Source organism: Phoca vitulina, unplaced genomic scaffold (assembly GCF_004348235.1).
Source record: "Phoca vitulina isolate PV1807 unplaced genomic scaffold, GSC_HSeal_1.0 scaffold29, whole genome shotgun sequence".
Taxonomy (NCBI): Eukaryota; Metazoa; Chordata; class Mammalia; order Carnivora; family Phocidae; genus Phoca; species Phoca vitulina.
The window spans coordinates 12,731,133-12,752,090 of NW_022589732.1; the positions used below are offsets into that span (position 1 = coordinate 12,731,133).

Below are 20,958 nucleotides of genomic sequence, written 5' to 3' on the forward strand. Positions count from 1 at the left end.
GCCGCAGTCCACACAGGCCAGGCCCCCAGGACAGAGAGCGGAGTGTGGAAGGGTGGCCACTGCTCTTGGCAGCAAAGGGAAGGTGCCCAGCACCTGGCGAAGGCCCTCTGTGGCTGGGCCCCACCTATGTCCTCCTCTCCTCAATTCCTGACACCCACTGTTTTCCCCAGGTGCTCTGGAGACAGCAAACTGCCTCTCGGTGTCCCTGAACACCCCATCCTGTTTCTGGCCTCTTTGCCTTTGTTCGCACAGCATGACTGCCCAGGACGCCCTCCCTACTTCCCTGCCCATTTCTCTCTATTTCAGCCGAGAGCTCCTATTTATTTTCTCCTATCGCATTTACCTTGGGCATCTTCTCTAGAATATCTTCCTAAATGTCTACCTGCTGGCAGGGACCCACCTCCATGCTGTACATGTGTCCATTCACACACACACACACACACACACACACACACACACACACACACACTGCCCTGCCACCCACCTGCACCTCCTCCTTGCACCTACCTCACCGCATTGTAGTTGTGCCTCGGTGAGTACTCCCACTAGACTGTGAGCTCCCTGAGGGCAAGACCTGGGCTTGGTCCCCTGTGGCAGACTGGATTTCTGCTCTCAATTCTCATTCCCCTTGTCACAGACCTCTCTGTTATCACCGGGGCTTCATAGTGGGTAAAACAGACTTCTCTGCCTTAATGCCTTTAGGTTTGGGCATGGGATTTGCTTTGGCCAGTGATGTCAGCAGAGGCTTCAAATGTGCTTGGGTGGTTTGCCTTGTCTCTTCCGTCTCGAGAAGAATGCGTCACGGGTAGTCACCGGACCAACGAGAATGTGGGGACATGAACAGCAGACCTGAAGCCAACACAGAGGCTGGCCCCACGCCCAGCCACCCATGGCCTACAACAGAAATCCCTGTTCAATTGCTGACCTACCCATGAATGAAGAAAATCCGCACTTGTCGTAAGCCACTGAGATTTGGAGGAGGTTTGTTTTGTAGCATCATTGCAACAATACCTGACTAAGACATCATTCATCCCCGGGTTCCCAAGCCCAGTGCAGTCCCTGGCCACAAACTGTTGAATAAAGAAGCAAAGACATTCTTTGATCCGATACCTTTGCAATGTGAGTTGGCTCAAGTCACCGCACCACCCGAAACCTTTGCTACCTTTTCTTTGCAAAGGGCATAGTAATAGTTTCTTTGCGGGGTTGCTGTGAGGATAATGAAATACTCTGGGGAAAGCTCCTGGCGCTTTGTGTTCAACAACTGACATTTTCTTCCTGCATCTCTCCCTCTTACCATCTTGAAGTGAGCTCTTTGGTGAAAATGATCAGGAAGTAGAGGAGGCTGAGATGGGGTAGGGTGGTGGGGAGAGGGGAGAGCTTACTCGTGGCTCCTGAGCCTCTGGGCCCTTTAACTCCAGGTGGGGAACCCCTTTAGATCCTTCCTCGTCCCCTCTTCCTTTGCTCCCAGCATTCTTCCTTGAGTCACTGCTAACTTGCTCTTCCTGACCCAGACAGGAAGATTTGCCCCAGATCCCAAGAATGGTTCAGCAATTCCCTGGCCCAGCATGCGACTGGGCTGCCTTACGAAGACAGGCAGCTTATACTTCCTCTCAGAAGGGAGCTGCTGTGTAAGAAGTCTGTCTCCTCCGAAACTACCACGCTGTGAGGACACCGAGCTGGCCACATGGGGAGAGAGACACAGGCTGTGTGGAGGAGCACTGAGGTGCCACACTTCGGAGGGAAGCCTTCTTGGGCTTTCCAGCCCAGCGCAGCCCCCCTGCCAGCTGAAGGCAGCGGAATGACTAGCCTCACCTGATGCCATATGGAACAGAGGAGCCTTCCAGATGTATCCCGTCAATCCACAAATTTGTGAGGAATAATACTTTTTTGCTGTTTTAAGTCATTAAGTTTAGAGATGGTTTGTTATACAGCAGATGAATTAATAGATAAATAAAACTCTTTCTCTATAATACATATTTTATGTACAATGTGTATAATGTTTACTTTTCCTTAAAAGAGTTTATTTTTAAGTAATCTCTACACCCAGCGTGGGACTAGAACTTACAACCCTGAGATCGAGAGTTGCATGCTCCATCAGCTAAGCCTGCCAGGCGCCCCTAATGTCTGTTTGTTTGTTTTTAAGATTTTATTTATTTATTTGAGAGAGAGAGCAGAGGGAGGAGCAGAGGGAGAGGGAGAGGGACAAGCAGCCTCCTTGCTGAGCCTGGAGCCTGATGCAGGGCTCTATCTCACAACCCTGAGACCAGGACCTGAGCCAAAACCAAGACTGAGCCACCCAGGTGCCCCCCCTAATGTTTATTTTTATTAGTTTTTCTGAGCCATTTGAGAGGAAGCGGCAGAAATCATGACCCTAAATACTCAGGTGCGTATCTCTAATGAACCACACATCATCTTACAGAACAGTGCAGTTATCAAATGCAGGAAATACACCACTGACGCAATATTAGCAATCGCTTGGCCCCCACTCATACTTTCTCAATTATCTAAACCATGTCTTTCATAGCATTTTTTTTTTCAGCTCCAGGATCGAGTTCAGGATTATGCATTGTACTTAGTGGCTGTATCAGTTATATGGAGCTGCGTAACAAGTCACTCCAAAGCTTCGTGACTTAAAACAACCATTTTGATCATCCCACAGTTTCTGTGGGTCAAGAATCTGGATGTGGCTTAGCTCTTTTGCTCAGGGTCTCTCAGTCAAGGTGTCGGCCAGGGTTCCTGTGATCTCAGGGTTCCACAGGGATGGGATCCGCTCCAAGGCTCATTCAGCAGGTGTTGGCAGGATTTAATCGTAGCACTCTGTTGGCCCGAGGGCCTCAGTGCCTTGCCACATGGGGCTCTCCACAGGGCAGCTCTGAATTCAAGCAGACTGAGAAGGACCAGAGAGGATGTAGCAAGACAGAAGTCACAGTCTCTTATAACCTAAATTATGGCCTTTTGTAATCCAGAAATGACATTCCCTCACCTTTGCTCTATTGTATTCATTAGAAGCAAGTCGCCAGGTCTGGGCACACTCAAGGAGAGGGGACTGCACAGGGGAGTGAAGGCCAGGAGTTGGGTCCTTGGAGGCCATCTGAGAAGCCTGCCTACCACAGTGCTCATATCCCTCTTGTCTCTTCTAATCTGGGGTGGTTTAGTTGTTTTCTTTGTCTTTGACATTTTAATATATTACAAGCCAGCTGTTTTGTCAATGTCCCTCAGTTTGGGGCCTGTGTCCTCATGATTAGATTCAGGTGGTGCATCATTTTTGGCAGGAATACTTCATACTCAACATGTAACCTTCCCAGTGTAGCATATCGTGAGACACATGATGCTGGCGTGTCCCATGATTAGTAATCTTAACTTGGATAAGTTAAAATGGTACTCAGGCTGCCACATTCTTACCCACTCTGCCATTCTGCCTCTGGCCTGGAAAGTTCTTTTTTCAACAGGGTAAAATTTTTCAATTTTTCAAACAGGGTAAACAAAACAGTACAAAACAAAACAAGACAAAACGAGACCAAATCTCTTGGCAGAGCAATTGTGGGAAGAAGTTGAGCCTGGAAACTCTTTTAGGATGAAAATCCCCAATGTCCTGTCAGAACTTTACCCTCCCCTCTCATTTGCAACCCAGATACCCTCAACCGAAGGCCCAGGGATTGGCTGTCATGCCAGCCCAAAGGAACCTGTTTCTTTCAATTGCTGGTGCCTTCACCTAGAAAGCCCTGTTCCATCTCTGCCTTCTGGTCTGCCTGCAGAACTCCAGTCCATCTCTGAAGCCCAGGCCTGGGGTCTTCAGCTCCAAGAATAAGACTACAGCACTGAACAACTCCAGGGACCCCCGGAGCTGTGCAAGCCTGTGATCTTGTTCTGGAGACATCTACCCCCTTACCCCCGGCCCCAGCCTTCCCTCACATAGCACACAGTATCACTAGAATTTATCGAGATATAGGTCTGTCTTCTCTGGACAGAAGGTGGGACTAAGGTTTGTCTACCTCTCTGGGCCCCCGTATCCAATACGTGCTCCAGAAGTATTGGGTGAACACTGGAATTTCGCAGTGGCCGCTTGTGCTCCTCCTCTCACCCCTACCTCAGTAGCACTGTCCCTGCTCTATAATCTGGGGGTGACACAGTCCTAGATTTCAGCCTTTGCATCCCCTGAGGTGCTTATAAAGTTCTGGCAATAAAATCCCAGATTCCATGTGGTTGACCGGAAGACCTCCCTTATAAGGCCAGCAGGTGCAGTTAAATGTAGCTTCTTTTTTTTTTTTTTTTTTTTAAGATTTTATTTATTTATTTGAGAGAGAGAATGAGAGAGAGAGAGAGCGCATGAGAGGGGGGAGGGTCAGAGCGAGAAGCAGACTCCCTGCTGAGCAGGGAGCCCGATGTGGGACTCGATCCCGGGACTCCAGGATCATGACCTGAGCTGAAGGCAGTCGCTCAACCAACTGAGCCACCCAGGCGCCCTAAATGTAGCTTCTTGACAGATTTGTGAGGCTCCAAAGAGGCCCTCCCTTCAGAGAAGAGATGATGGGGTCTGGAGAAACCCTTCTGATTTGGAAACTGGTTGGAGAGCACACAGACTGATTCTAGAGCAGAGGCCTGCAACCTGTGGATGAGGCCCGGGTAGCAGGAGATGTGGAGAGGGCCTCAGGATGCTTACCCAGGAGGTGACTTTAGATCTCAGTTCCCACCAAATTTCTAGTCCCCTGGAGCAGGCCACAGAACTGTTAATAATAGAACTGAAGCACCCAGTTGGGTTTTTCTGCCAAAAGAGACACTGAGGTCTCACTTCACAATCTGGAGCACTTTGCTCATATCCCCTCCAGTCCACAGTCCCAGGGGCAGCTTGGGCTGGTCCCGACCCAGATAATGAACAGGGACCTCTGACTTCCCCCACCTGTGAGGACTCACCCCTGGGGAAGGCCAGGACCATGCTCTGTTCTGTTTGGGTTTCTTTTCTACAAATGTTGAAAATGACAATGGAGGCAAGTGCAGATGTTGAGGTTTTTGCCTTTTGGGGCTTTCCTATTTCTCCTTTTCCCGGAATAACTTGTTGTTCTGAACCCTGTACTATCCCGTTAAATGCCAGGACCACTGTCTTCAAGAGGCCTGAATTAGCTTATGGCGCTAAGTGCTGAAAAGACTGAGAAGAAAAGCCTCAAGCCCAAATCAAAGCCCCGGAGCCCAGGACACCACAGGATTCGGGCAGCGAACAGGGAGTCTCTTTCAATTCCCAGCACTTCACCACGCTCCTGGTGAAGTTGGCCTTGCACCCACGAGCCGGCGCTGCCTAGCTGGGCGCTGCCCCACGTGTGGGAGGCAACCGGTCCCCACTCCTCGGCCAGCAGCACCCACCCCACCCTCCGCCGGAGACGCCAGCTGCCCAGAAGGGTGGGAAGATAACGCGAAGCCGCCCTGGCTGGTGCGCGGGGACCCCACTTCCTTCTGGCTTCCCAGGTGTCCCACTAAGGGAACTCTTGACTGGAGGCCCGAGAAGGCGGTAAGGTGGGTGGGTGACCTGTGACCGCCCAGAGAGGGTGTGCTGTGGTCTTTGAAAGCCCAGGGGACCATCATTTGGACCCCCACCCCGCCCCGGGGCCGAGAACCAGCGCAGCCAGAGGGATCTCTCGGGGGAGAGATAGGATGGCAGGCCGGTAATGGCTTGGGAGGCTCTGGCAGGGCGAGGCCGCGAGGATCTCCACGCCGCCTCTCCCCCCACCTACCCACCCCGGGGCCGGGAGCTCCTCCCAGCCTCTCTGGGAGGGGGTGGGGGATCCGAGAGGCCCCCCAGCGAGCCCCCCGGGGAGGCGGGCGGAGGTGCAGCGCCCGGAACAAAGGCCCACAGAGGGGTCCTGGAGCGCGTGGCTCCCCGGGGGCGGGGGCGGGCCCCCTCCTTTCCCCCTCCCTCCCCCCTCAGCTCCTCCCTCTCCTCCCCTCCTTCCACCTAGAGGCCCGGCCGGCGCGTAGCCCGAGCTGCGCCAACTTCGCCAACGGTTCCCAAGTTGCCGGGCGCACTGGGCTGGGAGCTGGGTGGGGTGAGGAAGGAGAGGAGGAGGAGGAGGGCTCCCCGGGCGCCTTGGACGCGATTCAGGAATCCGCCGCCGCCGCCGCCGGCCGCTCGCCGGCTCGGGCCCGAGCGGGGAGGGCGCCAGGCAGGACCGCTCGCTCGCTCGCTCGCTCGCTGCGCAGGACGGCGCCCGCCTGGCGCCGCTTCCCGCTCGGCGTGCGAACCGGCCGGGCCGGGCCGCGCCTCCCTCCCTCCTTCCCCGCCGCTGCCGCCGCCACCGCCACCGCCTCCGGGGAGGGCGCAGAGCCCGGGCCGCGGGGGATCAGAACCGCGGAGCCGCTTCTGACGCGTTCTGCGCAGAGGGCAAAGTTGCGAGCGGATGCTGCTGGCGCCGGACCCCAGCCGCGGACAGTCGGATCCGCCCCCGCCGGAGGAGGCTTGGCGGCAGGGGTAAGTAGGGCGCCGGCGTCCCGGAACCGCCTCCGAGGCCCGGGCAAGGCCGCCCAGCCGTGCGCCCCGCAACCTCCCCTGTCCGGGCGGCCCGCCAAACTTTGGAGGAAGAGGGGGCGAAACGGAGCGTGGGAGAGGGAGTTCCCGGCCCAGGGAAAACTCCACGCAGTCACCCGCGACCCCCAGACCTAACCCGCGCTCAGATTCACAGCTGCCAGGTACTCGCAGCTCATCATCATTCAAGCCACAGACACACCGCGCACTCGCTGGGAGCACAGCCACGCCGACCCCGCACAAGCAGCAGGCCGAAATTTACAGTTCCGGGGGCGCCGGGGTTTGGATCTTTAGACCAAGCATGCCCTCCTGCCCTCAAATAAATCCACGGTCTTTGTCTGCTGCCCCTGCAGCCCCCCAGTGAGGAGCTCCCAAAGCGCGATGGGCCGGGGAAGGGCTGTCTTGTCTTTGAAAGTCGTGGCCGGCACCCCGAGGCTAGAAGTGGGGAGGGGAAAGCGAATACTGCAATCGGATCTCGGGGTTCATCAGGAGCCAGTCTGGTGTGGAAACTCGGTGTCTTGGTGATGTGTCTGGGTGTGCGCAGCCCTTCCGGAGGCGAGGCCGGGAGAGAGGAGGGAGTGATTCATAAACTCGGACCCGGCGTGCTGGGCTCTGTGAGCAGAGTAGAAAAGGCTGCAGGCCGATGCTGCGCTGCGCGGGACAGCTGTGGGGTGGCAGTGACAGGGCCTGGAGGAAAGCACACAAACCCTTCCCCTCCACACCCCCCCCCCAGCGGATGTGCTTCCTCAGAGGGACTTCCAGGAGGACCAGCGGAGGAGATTCCAGCCCTATATGTGTGTGTGTTCACCGGGGTGGGGGATGTTTAAGACTCCCAAGGTCACGAAGAAACCAGGGCTGTGCGGGAACCCTATTTATTTTCACTGCACCTGAAGCTGTGTTTGCTTTCAGATGCCCTGGTGTGCTGCGGCCCCAGGATGTTTCAGGGATTGTCCTGGACCTAGACCAGTGCTTGGCACATGGTGGGTACTCAGTAAGTAGTTGTTTGATGATTAATGGCACCAATAATTAATATTTGCTAAGGACTCACTATGAGCCAAGCCTGGTGGCCTCAGCTGGGTTGGAATTGGTCTTCCTGCAGAGGAGGGGGCCCTGAATGGTTCCAGGAAGCCCTGCCTGATTTGTCTGGAGAAGTGGCCCAAGCAGCATGTTCCAGTGTGCCGTGTGGGCTGGCACTGGGGACTTGAATCTCATCATTGGCCTATGCTCCCCTAAGAGGGGCAGCAGGAAAGTCTCCCATGTCTACATCTGGCTAAGCAGGGGATGGTGTTTGTGTTTCTTCGTGGCTCCTGTTGGCCTGGCTGGAAATGGGTCTCATGAAGGGTCTAGGGGCTATGTCCTCCAGCAGGGGCTTGGCTCTATAGTGGCAGCAGGTGGAGGGGTAGTCACAGTCCCTGTACTGAGCATCCGGTGGTTTCCTCTGTGTCAGCTGGCATGCGTTTCCCAGAGGAGCCGAAACATCTCATGTTCCTGGAACTGGGATCAGAAGCAGTTTTGGGAGTGATTCCCTGTTGGTGTGGGATTGAGAGCGTGCAAGGATATGGGACAACCTGGCCATGGAATCACAAGGAAATGTGTCATTCCCCTGCCCCTTTGTGACTAGGTTCAGTCTGCATTTCAAGCTTCGAAATGGTCTCAGTGCTGAAATTAGCAAAGTATGTGGGCAGCACCAGAACTGTGGCCCCAGATGAGAGAGGGAGTGACCTGGACTTGGCCATCTCTAATTTCAGAGGGACTGCTGCAGCCAGTCCCTTCCCCATATCACCTTCCCGCCCTGTGTCTTCTGGGAATCAAGAGCTCTATGTACATTATCTCATTAAGCCCTACATCCCTATGAAGTTAACGTTTTATCGCTCTTTTGCAGATTAGGAAACTGAGGCTCAGAAAAGTTAAGTAACTTTTTCAAAGGCACACAGCTAATGAGGAACAAAGCTGGGGATTTGAACATGAACAGTCTGACTCTGGAACTCATGCTCTCTCCACCATGCCAGGCTGTCTCTACGGTCCCTACTGGTTCTCCATGGCAACAAAGAAGCTACTTACTAACACTAACATGGTCCTGGGGCCTCTGACTGCAGTCCTTTTTCCACACACTCTGCCCAGACTGGGTTACACCGTGGGCCATGGGAAATCAAAGTCTGGGTGGCTCCAGGCTGCTAGAACCTTCCATGTAGGACTGGAGTCGGGAAATGATGGAGATTTGGAAGTGATTGAGGGAGATACTGCAGTAATTCCAGTGAGAGATGATTCGCTGCTTATCCGAGAAGTGGGGACAAAGCTGCCACTTGCGACCATACAAGGCATAAGTTTGGGTTTGGGAGAAATGGCCAGGCAAACATTCTCAAATGGATTACTCTATTCCTTTCTTTCTTCGGCCCTCACCAGAGTGGAAATCTGTCACACGGGATAACCAGCCCTCCCCTGCCACCTCCTGCCTGGTGGCTGTCCTTCCCACACCTGCCAGATGCCCTGAGGTGGTTTCTGGTCCCCAAGAGAGATGGGTGGGCAGAGCTGGGGTGGGGGAAGATGACACATGGCTCACCTGGTGGTCCCTAGTGAATGCTTTCCCCCACATGCCCCACAGAGGGACAGTGGTTATCGTCCCTACTTTACAGATGAGGACAGGGGGCTCAGAGAGGTGCGGTGGATGCCCAAGGTCACGAAGCTAGGGAACTGCAGGCCATGCTGCCTCCAGGCAGCCCTGTAGGCACTTAGGGGCGGCTGTGTCCTCAGTCTGGTTGGTACTCTATACCCCAGAAGGGCTGAGAGGGGTGCTTCTCACGGCTCTGCCCACCCCATCTCTGCCCAAGGTGTCCATATACAGGAAAAACTGGCAGTCTTAAATAAGGAGCAGAGGATGAGCACTACCTGGCTGGCCCCTGCCCACCTTCCCCAGGAAGCCCATGTGGGTGAGTTTCGAGAGCCTTGACAGAGCTGAGCTGTAGGTATTGGAACCCTCTCTTGCCTCCGCCACAGAGTGGGCATGCTGTCCAGGATGGAAGTTGGGAGACTGGGTGTGAGGAGAAGCTGCCCCACCCGAGGGACAGGGGCTGCTCATCTTTGCACCCTGGCTCCCTCCCAGCGTCTGAGACAGGGAAGTACTTGGGACTGTTGTCAGGTGATGGGTGAAGCCCAGGGAGGGGTCTCGGGCCTGCTGGGAAGTCATAAAGCAGCGGAGCCAAGGGAATCCTAGCCATGAGGAAACGCTCACAGAGGTCTCTGCCTGTCATGAAGTCATGCAGGAGGAAAACAGCTCTGCGTTTCATTCCTTAAACAGAAGTAAGAAATAAATGTCATCTCTTCTTCTCTGATGACTAAATAGATGATAGAATGCTGCTTGTTCTGCCTGAGCATGTGGCTTCCACGGCTGGGTGTGGGGCGGTCCCCGGCCAGCTGGACAGTTTGTTCTGTGCTTGGAGGTGGACACGCTCAGTCTTTGGCCCCATTGCCCCAGATCTGGCTGGTTGCTCCCCCGACCCCTTATCCACCACCATGGAGAGAGGGGGCAGGCAGGCCACAGGAGACCCCGACCACCAGCAACTGCACCCCCTCATTCCTCCCCCTCTTGCCTCTCCCCTCCACATTTCCCCCGCCCCCCTCTCCCCCTGCTCCACAAAGATGGCTGTGTGCTGAAGGACTGTGGGTTTCTCTGGGCCCTGAGAAATTTATCACTGGGGTTCTAGAGGACTCTCTGAAAAGGATTTGGAGGAAAGTGTGGAAAATAAATAAGCCAGTTCCCAGTTGAGCGTCTCCTGAATACCATAAGTAAACAGCCATCCTGGAGGCCAGCCCTGGAAGCTCTGTGTTGACCTCCCATGGTTACACCTGGCTCACTGGCTGCTTTTACCGGCTCCCCCCCTCCCTCCCCTCTCCCCTGTCCAACCCCTCCTCCTTGGCTTTGGGAGCCTCAAAAGTCAGGGAACACACAGGACCGGACTGCTGGCCTGTCCTTGTGCTGCGGGAGGTTGGCTCGCTGGCTGCTGGGACCAGGAGGAACATGAGGGAGGAAAGTCCGCCTAGAGTGCCGGCTCAGCCCTGCTCCACCTGAGCAAGCCTCCCGGCCTTGGCCCCACTCAGCGAGGCAGAGGGTGGTCTCCCAGTTGGTGAGTTGGACTTTGATGGTGGAGAATGGTGGGGCTTTTTCCAGTTTTGTGGCACCTGATGAAGTTTTGCATCTTAAACGTCCGTTAGAGTCAATGGACCAAAGCTAATTTTCCCCTTTCGTGTCCTCCTCCCCACATACAAGGTGGGGCTCACATGTGAAGAAACCCTCAAAACCTGTACATTTACCTTGAAGGGCTCTCGGGACTAACTAGAACGTCAAGGTTCTTTGCTTTTGGCCGGAGTCATAGCAGATTAGGCCATATCAGCTTAGGGTGCTGGTGGTGTAAGTTCACACCAAAGGTTTCAAGGAGCTCTAGCACTGTTGAGAGTTGCTCTGTCTATAGGGTAGGAAGCAGATTCATGATAGCTTAATAACTTCAGTGCATTTAGTCGAGCCACTCTAAACCCCAGCAGTGCTTAGTGAGAAGGGAGAACCAGAGCTCTGCATGGGGGCAGTTCCCGACCGGGACCCAGAGAGTGGCTGGGGGGCCTCTCCATTGTATGTGACTGTACCGAGCTGGGTGGACAAACTGAAACCTCTGGGATCTGGGGAGCAGGCACTGCCGGGAGGCCCTGGGTCCTGCCCCCGGCCAGGGAGCCTGTTTGTCATGCTGCTGCCAGGCTGCCGAGAGATAACTTGGGGGTGGGCTCCATAACTTGTAGCCCTGGGGGGAGAGAGGTGCATACCCGTGTACTCACAGACCATCACATCATCATGGGCTGAAATACACACACACACACACACACACACACACACTCAGATGTGTCCCCCCACACACAAATATTACAGTAAACAGCTGGGCACATTATATACCAAAACCTTTGTAGGCATGAGTGCGTGCGTGCACACACAGATACACAAACACAGGGACACACTCATTCCAAAAGGCAAATTATGTAACGGTTAAGAGCACATATCCTGAAGCTGGAATGCTCGCAGTCCTGCTTAGTAGCTGTGTGACCTTGGGCAAGTTACTTAACCTCTCTGGGCCTTAGTTTCTTAATCGTACTAGGTCATAGGTAATAGGGCTGTCAGTGAAGTAGTATCTGTGAGGAGTTGAGAAATGTGCCTGCACATAGAACTAGGCCAGTGTTACAAGTATTATTCACCACACACCCTCTGCCCAGATACTCAGATTCAGGTTCACAAGACTTCTCAGAGAGGCACCCACAAACTTGTCGGTGAGTGGAATCAGTTGCTTTGTACTTTCTGAGCCCTGATTCTCAGAATGTGTGCCATTTGCTGTACTAGACCTAAATTAGAATTATTAGGAAAATAATTTCATCTTCCCTCAGAAAGCTCATTATTTTAAAACAGTGTTGTTACTTCCCCCCACCCCCAGGAAGGGCGGGAATTGCTTTAGCAGCAGCGGTTTTCAAACTAGGTTCCACGGAGCCCCAGAGTTCAATGGGGACCCCGCAGAGGCCTGATGGGAGGAGGCTCCAGGCCTCTCCCCGCCTTGTCTGCTGTACACACTGGGCTTCTGAGGGAAGTTCTGGTTCAGAAGGCTCCCCAGCTTCGCCGTTTGAAAGCCCCCCTCTCCCGGTGGACCTGCTTCCCTTCTGTGTGCGTGCATGCCTGTTTACACATGCCGAGCGCGGGCGCGAGCCCACGCAGCCACCTGACATGTGGCCCCGGGCCTCCCCGGCTCTCTTCCCCACTTTCCTCTTCTCCCTTCCCCTCCAGCTGCCGCACCATCTGCAGGATTCTGGAAAGTGCTAGGGGGTCGGAGCCAAAGCAGCGCTATCTGAGGAAATATTTTGAAAACAAACTGGGCCGCCCCCCCCCCCCGCTGGGACTGCACCAATTTTCAGCACGACATTTCACAACTTGCATGACGCCGGGCCGCGGGCACCTGCCTCTGCTCTGGACACGGCCTGGGGCCCGTCACTGCAGGGTCAGGGACAGACGTACCTGAAGAGGCCCGAGATAGAAACCTAGCACCTGTGAGGAAGGGGAAGTCAGCCTCCTGGGGGGGGGGGGGGGGGGGGTAAAGAACAAAAACCCCCCTGACCCGGAAGGTGGGGCCCCCAGTCTTGTTTTCCTCCCGGCCCGGCTCCCCCTGCGTCTGCGCTTGGTACAGGTGGCCGGCGGTCAGGTACACAGGAAGGACGGGCGGGGACTGCACACCTCACCCCCTCCGGGCCCGTGCTCGCTCGGTGCTCACAGGAAGCTCGTGAGGGAGGCAGCTCGTGATTGCCGTTCTGCAGTCAGGCACACCGAAGCCCACAGGCCGCAGAGGTTGCCTGTGTCCCCCAGCTCGGGCGTGCAGAGCCCTGTCGCGCCCTGGGGCCCTGCCCTGTGTGCCTGCGTGCTGCCGTGCCTGAGGCCCAAGAGGACAGTCCCTCCATCACTGGCCTGGCCGCTGCTTTGTGGCTCGGCGGCTCTGAGGAGGCTGGCTTCGGGGGTCGCCACAGCCCTGTGAGGGCACTGCGGGTGGAGGTTCGAGCCCCTGGCCCACCCCCAGGCTGACCCGCACAGGGCATTCCTGATGGTACGACAGCCTCTTCTGCAAGGCCGGCCATCTGCCCATCGCTGCTTCCCCTTGGCAGTGACCTGGGCTGCCAGTCTATGGCAGCTGTGCCAGGAGAAGGGTTTTAAACTAGTGAGGAGGAGCTAGCAGATCGGGGTGTTCCAGCAAGACAGAAGCCCCGCCCCGGGGACGGTGCCGCCCTGCTCGGGATGCCGGTGGCTTCCACGGGCCCTGTGATCTTCCAGGTGGATCCTATGGCCCAGCCTCCCCTTCCCCAGCCCTCACCTTGTCCTTGCTGTTCCCTGGTCCAAGCTGTCCTCATTCCTCAGACACAGGCATCCAGCTCTCTGTAGCCTCTCCAGCCTCTCCTTCCTGCTTTTCTTGTGGCCAGCTCCCATTCAGCCTCTGGCCTCCGCTTGGGTGTCCCCTCTGGAAGCCTAGGTCAGCAGCCCTCCCTGTGGCTGCCTGCGCGTCCCCCTCGTCACACTTCACCGTGCTGCATGGCCATTGCTGCTTTCGTGGTCTGTGGTCTCCTGTGGGTAGTGAGCTCTGTGAGGCAGGACAGCGTCTGCCTTGCTCCCCTTGGTGTCCCCAGTGCGTCCACACGCCCAGTGAGTCCCCACCTGACTATGGAACTGAGAGTGATGGATGTGACATGAAGCTTCGCCGTGTAGGATAGGATAGTGTCCATCCTCCCAGGACGGGATGCTCCCCTTAGGGAGCAGTCAGAGTGTGGGGGGGGGGCGGTGGGAGGGGAGTCGTGGTGAGTTGGAGGAGGCAGCTGATGTGGACCAGAGGCTTTGTGTGGGACTGGGTGGAAACAGGAGAGTGGGACCCTGGGCACGTGACCTGTCTCAGTCATTATCCTATGCGCTGGGCTGGGCTGGGGTCCTGACAATGGGCCTGAAACCTTCTGAAGGCCCCTTTGAATTAGGTGGGCCAGGGGGGTGGTTGCACTCTGGGCCCTGCTGCTCAACCCCATCAGCAAGTGGTTCTCAGTCCTGTCCCCTTACGGAAGGATGTCTGTCCAGCCCGTCCAGCCCCTCCAGGGTTCAGACCTGCCCCCCAGGCAGTGCAGGCCTCCTGTGGCCGAATCCTTTCCCCTGAACAGAGAGAAGGAAGCCCAGCTGGCAGGCTGCCTCGGGGGGCTGGTTCCAGCTACAGCCCTTGAGCCGTTCTTGCAGAAGTAGCGGGGCCCCCGAGTGCTCGATTGTCCTCCCCACCACCCAGGGAGCACACATGAGGTGCTTCAGCCCGGGCCTCGCCTGTCCAGGTACTGCATGCCTGCTCATGCCTGACACTGCACAGGGTGTCCTAGGGGTAGCAGAAGGTGCCCCCAGGCTAGAAAGGGAGAGGAGACGTGGGCACAGATAAGTACCTTTGAGTCCAGCTGTGATGAGCCCACACAGGTGGACATGAGGGAGGACAGCGGGAGGGCTTCATGGACGAGGTGGGCATGCAGGTGCAGGGAGGGAGACTGGGCAAAGGCACAGGGTGGGAAGGCTCAGCTGGAATGCAGAGAAGGGCGAAGTGTAATTTGTAGGGTGCATGAAGACCGGAGATGAGGCAGGATGGAGCTGTGGTTGCAGTGTGCAGGCTCTAGAGGTGGGCTGCTTGCAAGGAAAGGGAGCCCTGCTCCTCACCTGCTCTGTGACTGTGGCCAAGGTGCTTCATCCCCCTGTGCCTCAGTTTTCTCATCTGTAAAATGGAGATGCTAACAATACCCACCACATGGGGGTGATAGAAGAAGAAAATGTGTCCCTATACAAGTGTTCGGAGCAGTGCCTCATATACTGTAAGCATCAGGAAGAATGAGCTACTATTCTTATTTTTTAAATAAACACAGCTAGAAACGTCAATTGAGGTCGTGTCGAGGCTCTTGAATGCCATACTTTCCATTTGCTAAGCCCCTGCCGTGTGCCAGGTAGTTACAGACCGTCTCACTAAGCCCCATACAGCCCAGCAGGGTTGTTAGCCATGTGTCTATTTTCCAGATGAGGAAACTGAGGTTCGGAGAGGCAGGTTAACCCACCCCGGATCACTCAGCCAGGAGGAGTGGGGGGCAGTAATGAAATCCAAGTCTCCCTGGCAGTTCAGTCTGTCCGTGTGGAGATTGGAGAGACATGACAGTACCATGGGGGTCACAGCCCAGAGCGGCACCCGGATGCTGTAGTCATGGGCCCCTGGGGCAGGGAGGGCAGGAGGGGACAGGGAAGGAGAGAGACCCTGCCAGCCCGGAGGGCACGGAGACAGGGAGCCCTTGAGACCATAGCACACAGCTCACCATTCACAGCCAGGCGCACCACTGAGTCATTCTGGGAAAGCCTGACATCACTGAGCCTCACTGTCTGCTGCCTACCTGCCGGTCTGCCCTCTGTGGGCCCCTGGTGACCGTGTGCCCAAAGTCCTGCTAGGGACCCCCCCACCCCGGGGAGCAGGGCCACGGCAGCTTTCTGGCTTCCTGTCCTGGCTTCTCCTTCCCGGCTGCTGTTTCCTACCTTGCCAGAGTTCCCTTCCCTGCCTGGGGTCCCCACCACACCCCTTACTCATAAGCTCAGCTGTGGCAGAGCTTCTGGAAGTGGTGATAGGCATGAAGAACTTCCAAAGGTACATCCTTGCCAGGCCTCTGATTGGAATTCTGGGCATTCCAGTGTTGGAATCACTTTGAAAAAGTAAAGCCTGGATGAGCTATGTGCCCAGCACTATGCCAGGTCCCAAAGGCCTCTGCCTTCCTGGTAGGTACAGTTGAGTACTTGAGAGCTCTTTATGTACTAAGCATCCTCAGGCTGGGTGATTTATTTGCATCAGTCTGATTGCATAAGGTACCCATTTACAGATGCCAACGCTGAGGCCCAGAGAGGTTAGGTGACTTGTCCAAGGTCACACAGCCAGATTCAAATCCTCAGCTGTCCAACTATAGCTGTGCCTATGCTCCACGATCCAGCTGCAAAATGAAGCCACCAGAGAGTCGTAGGAGCTAGGGTGTATGAACCTATGCCTGCCAAATGGTGTGGTGCAGACAGGAAGTGCCAGGAGAGTTTTCATCTTTCAGTGTGAATCACTCCCCAGAGTTTCTTGAAGATGGTGGATCTCCAAGGAGGTGGCAGAGAGCCCCCAGGTTCTTGGCCATGCAGACCCTGCTGATGTGGCCATTTGGGGTGAAACTCACCTCTCTGGAAGGAGCACAGGGGTTTGGGGGCGCCCGTTCTGTTTTTGGTGGGCTGGACCTGGAAAAGGAGTGTGAGTCAAGAGAGGGGCCAAGTGCCAGGTTCCTCAGCCCCGTCTGCAGGCGTGGGATGCCAGCTCCGCCCGCCCCAGCCGCCCCAGCCGCCCCAGCCGCCCCAGCCGCCCCAGCCGCCCCAGCCGCCCCAGCCGCGAGGAGGGGCCAGGGCCCAGCCCTGTGCTAAATGGTGCCCTCACCCTCCACAACCTCACGAGGGAGGCATGGTTAGCCCCCTCATCTTCCAGGTGAGGACACTGAGGCTTATCGAGGTTTTCTGGCTCACCTGAACTCCTCTGGCCTGAAAGGGGAGAAACCGAGACTGTTAAGTCTTCTCTCTGCAAGGACAGGAGGAGGGAGGAGCTAGTCTCCCCTCTGACACCGGGTAAGGCCAGCTCTGTTCTCAGGCTTGCATTTCCGAATCGTTCTGCAGTCACTGGGTCACCGTGTGGCCGTGTTGCCGTGAGAATGACCCTCTGGGGTGAGAGAAAAGCTCTGATTTCCCTTGGGCTGAGTTACCATTTTTCCAGGAGCACTTTTGAAGCCGTAGGGGCCCTCCTCAGGCTTCTGGGCTGGGCCCTTCTCCCCCCCCCCCCCCCCCCAGAGCCAGCCCCACCTTAGTGGGCCTGGCCTGGAAACAAAGGGCCTCCACGAGATACCTGGCTTAGGTGATTACCCGGCATGTGACTCAATGGACAGGTGCCGGATTCTCAGGGGTCTCTCATCCCCTTTTTAGTGCCCAAGCCCCAGGTTAGCCCAACTCCAGGTGCCCTCTCCACAGATATGTGGGGATCCCCCAGGGTTCCATGGTCTGCAGGGTGGCTCCTCCTGACCCTGTCCCCCCTTAGCCCCCAGAAGTCCCCAGGCTTCAGGGGTGGCCATCCCCCCACACTCAGAAGGGAGGGGACCCAAACCAGTTACTCCCCTCAACCACTACAGGAATAATTTCTGGAGAGTTGTCGCTTTTCTTGCAGGGAAAGTAGACTGTCAGTTTGACTGTAGGGGCAGTTTTGCTTCTCATTGCCTCCAGATTTTCCCTTCTGGCTTTGCCTCAGCTTCAATTCAAAGGCCTGTTAAAATGACTTCCAAAAGGAGAGTCTCATCTCAAAAGAACTTTGCCTCTACTTCTATAGGTAGAAAACTGATACCTGCTTTTAATTTCTTTTTTTTTTTAGTTTGACTAAATTTTATAAATTAAGTAATACATGCCCATGGTACACAATTGGAAAGGTACAAATGGATATAAGGTAAAAGGCACAAGCTGGAGAGTAGCTGTCCCGGACAGTTAGTGTGACCCCTGCCCGGGGTCATTGCTAAGCCAGTGAGTGCTCCCTCCCAGGCTGTGCTGGCTGCCACATCCCAGCCCCCTCAGCAGTCACCTTGGCCTCCACCTGAGGCCAACACAGGCATGTGAGCCCTCTGTGGCCGTGATTGTTTGTGTGCTGTGGCGCACGCAGGGTAAGGTCGGGAACGCCCAGGTCTGAGAGGGGGAAAAGTCTCCCTCGCCTTGTTGTGTGCCTATGCCTCAGGCATCCGGTCAGCTGAGAAATGGCTCCTGATGTTTCTAATAAATTGTTCCTTGTGACGCTCACCAGAGAGAATGGCTCCGTGTGCGGGAGTGTAATGATCAGATAACATCCTGCTTCAAATGTATATGCGGGGTGTTGTCTGATCCCAGCATTCCTGCATAGGATTTGATTCTATCTCTATGTAGTTTCGGGGAATGGGTCATGAAGTACCTTTGCACAAAAGCTGATCAGAGAATGAGATTTACTTAAGATATGTAATTATTCCGGTGCAACCGGAGTTGATTTGTTTTTGTCCTTTCTTGCGTAAAGAAGTATCGGGATATCTTAATGCTTACATTGTTAATCAGTAACAATATATTTTGATTGTAAAGAGTATATAAGATGTCAAGAAATAAACGGCAGTATGCAGTTGCAAGTGCTGCCTTTGCTCTGCATCCCCTGTGTCCCGGTGATTTCGCGACCCTTACCCAGGGACCCCAACGCACTAGACGTTGACATCCACCCACGAGACACAAAGGCCCCCACATCCCTCAGCCCCTGCAGCCCCAGCATGGCCCCTTAGCTTCAGCTTCCAAGGGTGGCATTGTCCTGCATTCCCAGCTGCCTCTTCTCCATTTTCCCCTCTTGTCTGGCTGGGCTGGGGCCTGCAGCTGTGGCCTGTGGGGTCAGGGCCCCACGCTGGTGATCTGACCGGACATACTGCCTCTTGGCCAGACTGACTGCAGGTTCAGAGTCCCCTAGGTGTGGGGGCTCACACAGACAGGTCCACCCTTCTCCACTGCCTTCCCTGGTGAGACTGAGTGTGACCTGGGCCTCCCCTGCTCCTCCCCCCCCCCCGTTCCCTCCCTTCCTCTGCATCCTTCCCCTCTTCCCTCCTTCTTTCCTGACATATGTATGTGGTGCTATATAGCAAATGGTAACTCTAATTCCTAAGAATGGGGCAAGTCAGAGAGAGAAATAGTGCCAGGAGAGCAATGTGCTGGAGATTTGATGTCAGCAGACCCTGCCCTTCACGTCTTGGCCTTGCATCTCCGACTGGGTGACCTTGGGCAGGTTGCTTAGCTTCTCTGAACCTTACTCTCTCATCTGGAGAATGAAGGTGATCGTGGTGGTAAGAATCCAGGCTGGGCACAGGGCTGGCCTGAGGACCAGGAGGAGCAAAAGGGCTTCCTAAGGAGGAAAGGGCGACAGATGTGTGTGTGGGGGGGGGGGAGGTGGGCAGTGCTGTTCCTCTGGGAGACTGGTTATGGCCTCGGGCTGGATCAGGGAGGGCTCTGGGGACACTTGGGGTTTGGGCTCAGCTTTAGGGCAGACTTTGGCCAGGCCCGATGGCCTCTTAGGCAGCTTGGCCCCTGGGCTAATGGCTGCCTGCCCTCCTGTGGAAATGCCTTTTCTTCTATTTCCACCCGGAAATGAACCCTCAGCTTTGTTTTTTTTTTTTTTTAAGTGATGACTTTACAGTTTTTATAATAGTGATAGATGCTTACTATGCAAAATTCAAGTAAAATGAACAAATACAGAGAAGAAAGCAACAACTCACTCCTCAGTTCCACCGCCCAGATGTAATCAGTTAGTTATTTCGTGCACATATATACATAGAAGAGGGGGCGGTAGAGAGGCAGAAAGTTTTATAAACATGGGAAAATGCACAGTTGAGTTTAACTTTTAGGCCAGCGTTCTAAGGAGGCTGTGTGCCCCAAAGCAGCCCCTCTCATTTGTTCCCCGTGTCCATGAGGGCATTGTGGTGGGAGGAGGACCCATACACTCTGCTCTTTAAAACCTCCTGATAAAGACCAGTTACAAAAGGGGAACCGGTTGAAGTCGGTACATACCAGCTCCAGAACAGTGGTTTTCAATCTTTGGACCAAAACCACAGACAAAGATACACACCCGGAACTGAAACAAAAGTCTTATGAAGCCCATATGTATCTTCATCACACATGACACACACTGATATTTTCAGTTCTATACCATTCTGTTGAACTTTATAAAAAAAAAAAAAAAAAGCTTGTCGACCTACCAAATTGATTGCAAGCTGGAGTTTGAAAAATATTGCTCTAGAAGACTGATTTTCAAACTTTACACCAGACTCACCTGGAGAGCTTGTTGGCAGCTTGCTGTGCCCACCCCCCTGAGATTCTGGTTGAAGAGGTCTGCGGAGGGGCCTGAGAATGTGCATTTCCACCAAGCTCCCAGGTGCTCCTGCCTGCTGCTGGCCCCGGACCTCACTCTGAGATCCGACCTTCCTAGATTGTTTTTTAAAGCACTGTACTTCCCGCCAGAGACTTCCAGAGGATTTGCTTTATTCAACAGGTGAGAATCGCTGATGGCTAACACAAGAATTTGGGTCTCTGACATTTTGAGGGCGTCGGTCAGGCACTTTCTTCAGGATCTTTAGACACCGCTCTCCTGAAGTCCAGTTCACACTATGTCTCCAGTGCCGAATGCAGAAAAGGTCTGGGAAGCAAAGGGACATTTATGCCCAACCCTGGTTGAATACCTGCCTCTTAAATCCCAAGCCCACAGAACATAAAACCCTCCCAGCCCTTTTGAAAACACCGTTCCTCTATAGGCAATGAAAGGTGCCATTTACCGTGGAGATTTCACCTCTTCTGGTTTTTTAAAGGGAAGAAGGCAAGTCAAGCATGACCACCCCATGGGGAAAGCTGTTTCCCTCACTCTGGTTGGGGTCCGCTGGGTTTCATTGGCCGTCCCTGGATCCCCAGCTTTCCCTGGAACCTCCTCCTGGCATGGCAGCTGAGCGCGTGCAGCAGCACCCGGGCTTGCCTATGTTTCAAGCTGCCTCTGCTCCTCCAGCCAGGGAACTCTCAGCCCCCACTCCTAATCCTCCCCCTTCATGGCCGTGGGGCCCCCTCCCCAGCCTTGCAGTCCTCTAGAAGCCAACCCTCAGCTGGGAGCAGCCTCGTGAGGGAGGGAAGTGTTAAATGGGCACAGAGCTCCTCTGTTCCACTAACAATGGCCCGTTGATGACTGGATTCTGCCCAGGGCGGCCCCCCTTGACTGGACTTAGGGGAGGAGGAAGGACTCCAAGCCCCCCTCCCCCAGGCAGCCATTTCTGGGTGTGAAGTTGATCCCAGTCCT

At 55.1% G+C, this 20,958-nt stretch overlaps 1 protein-coding gene across 1 annotated transcript in view; it reads left to right on the forward strand.

Moving 5' to 3' along the window:
* The first annotated feature begins 6,211 nt into the window (after positions 1-6,211).
* CHST3 (carbohydrate sulfotransferase 3) overlaps positions 6,212-20,958 on the forward strand; it is a 34,188-nt gene continuing 19,441 nt past the window's right edge. The window contains exon 1 of the mRNA XM_032423714.1: positions 6,212-6,457. The gene's annotated coding sequence lies outside the window, so the exon portion shown is untranslated. The remainder of the gene's footprint in view (positions 6,458-20,958) is intronic.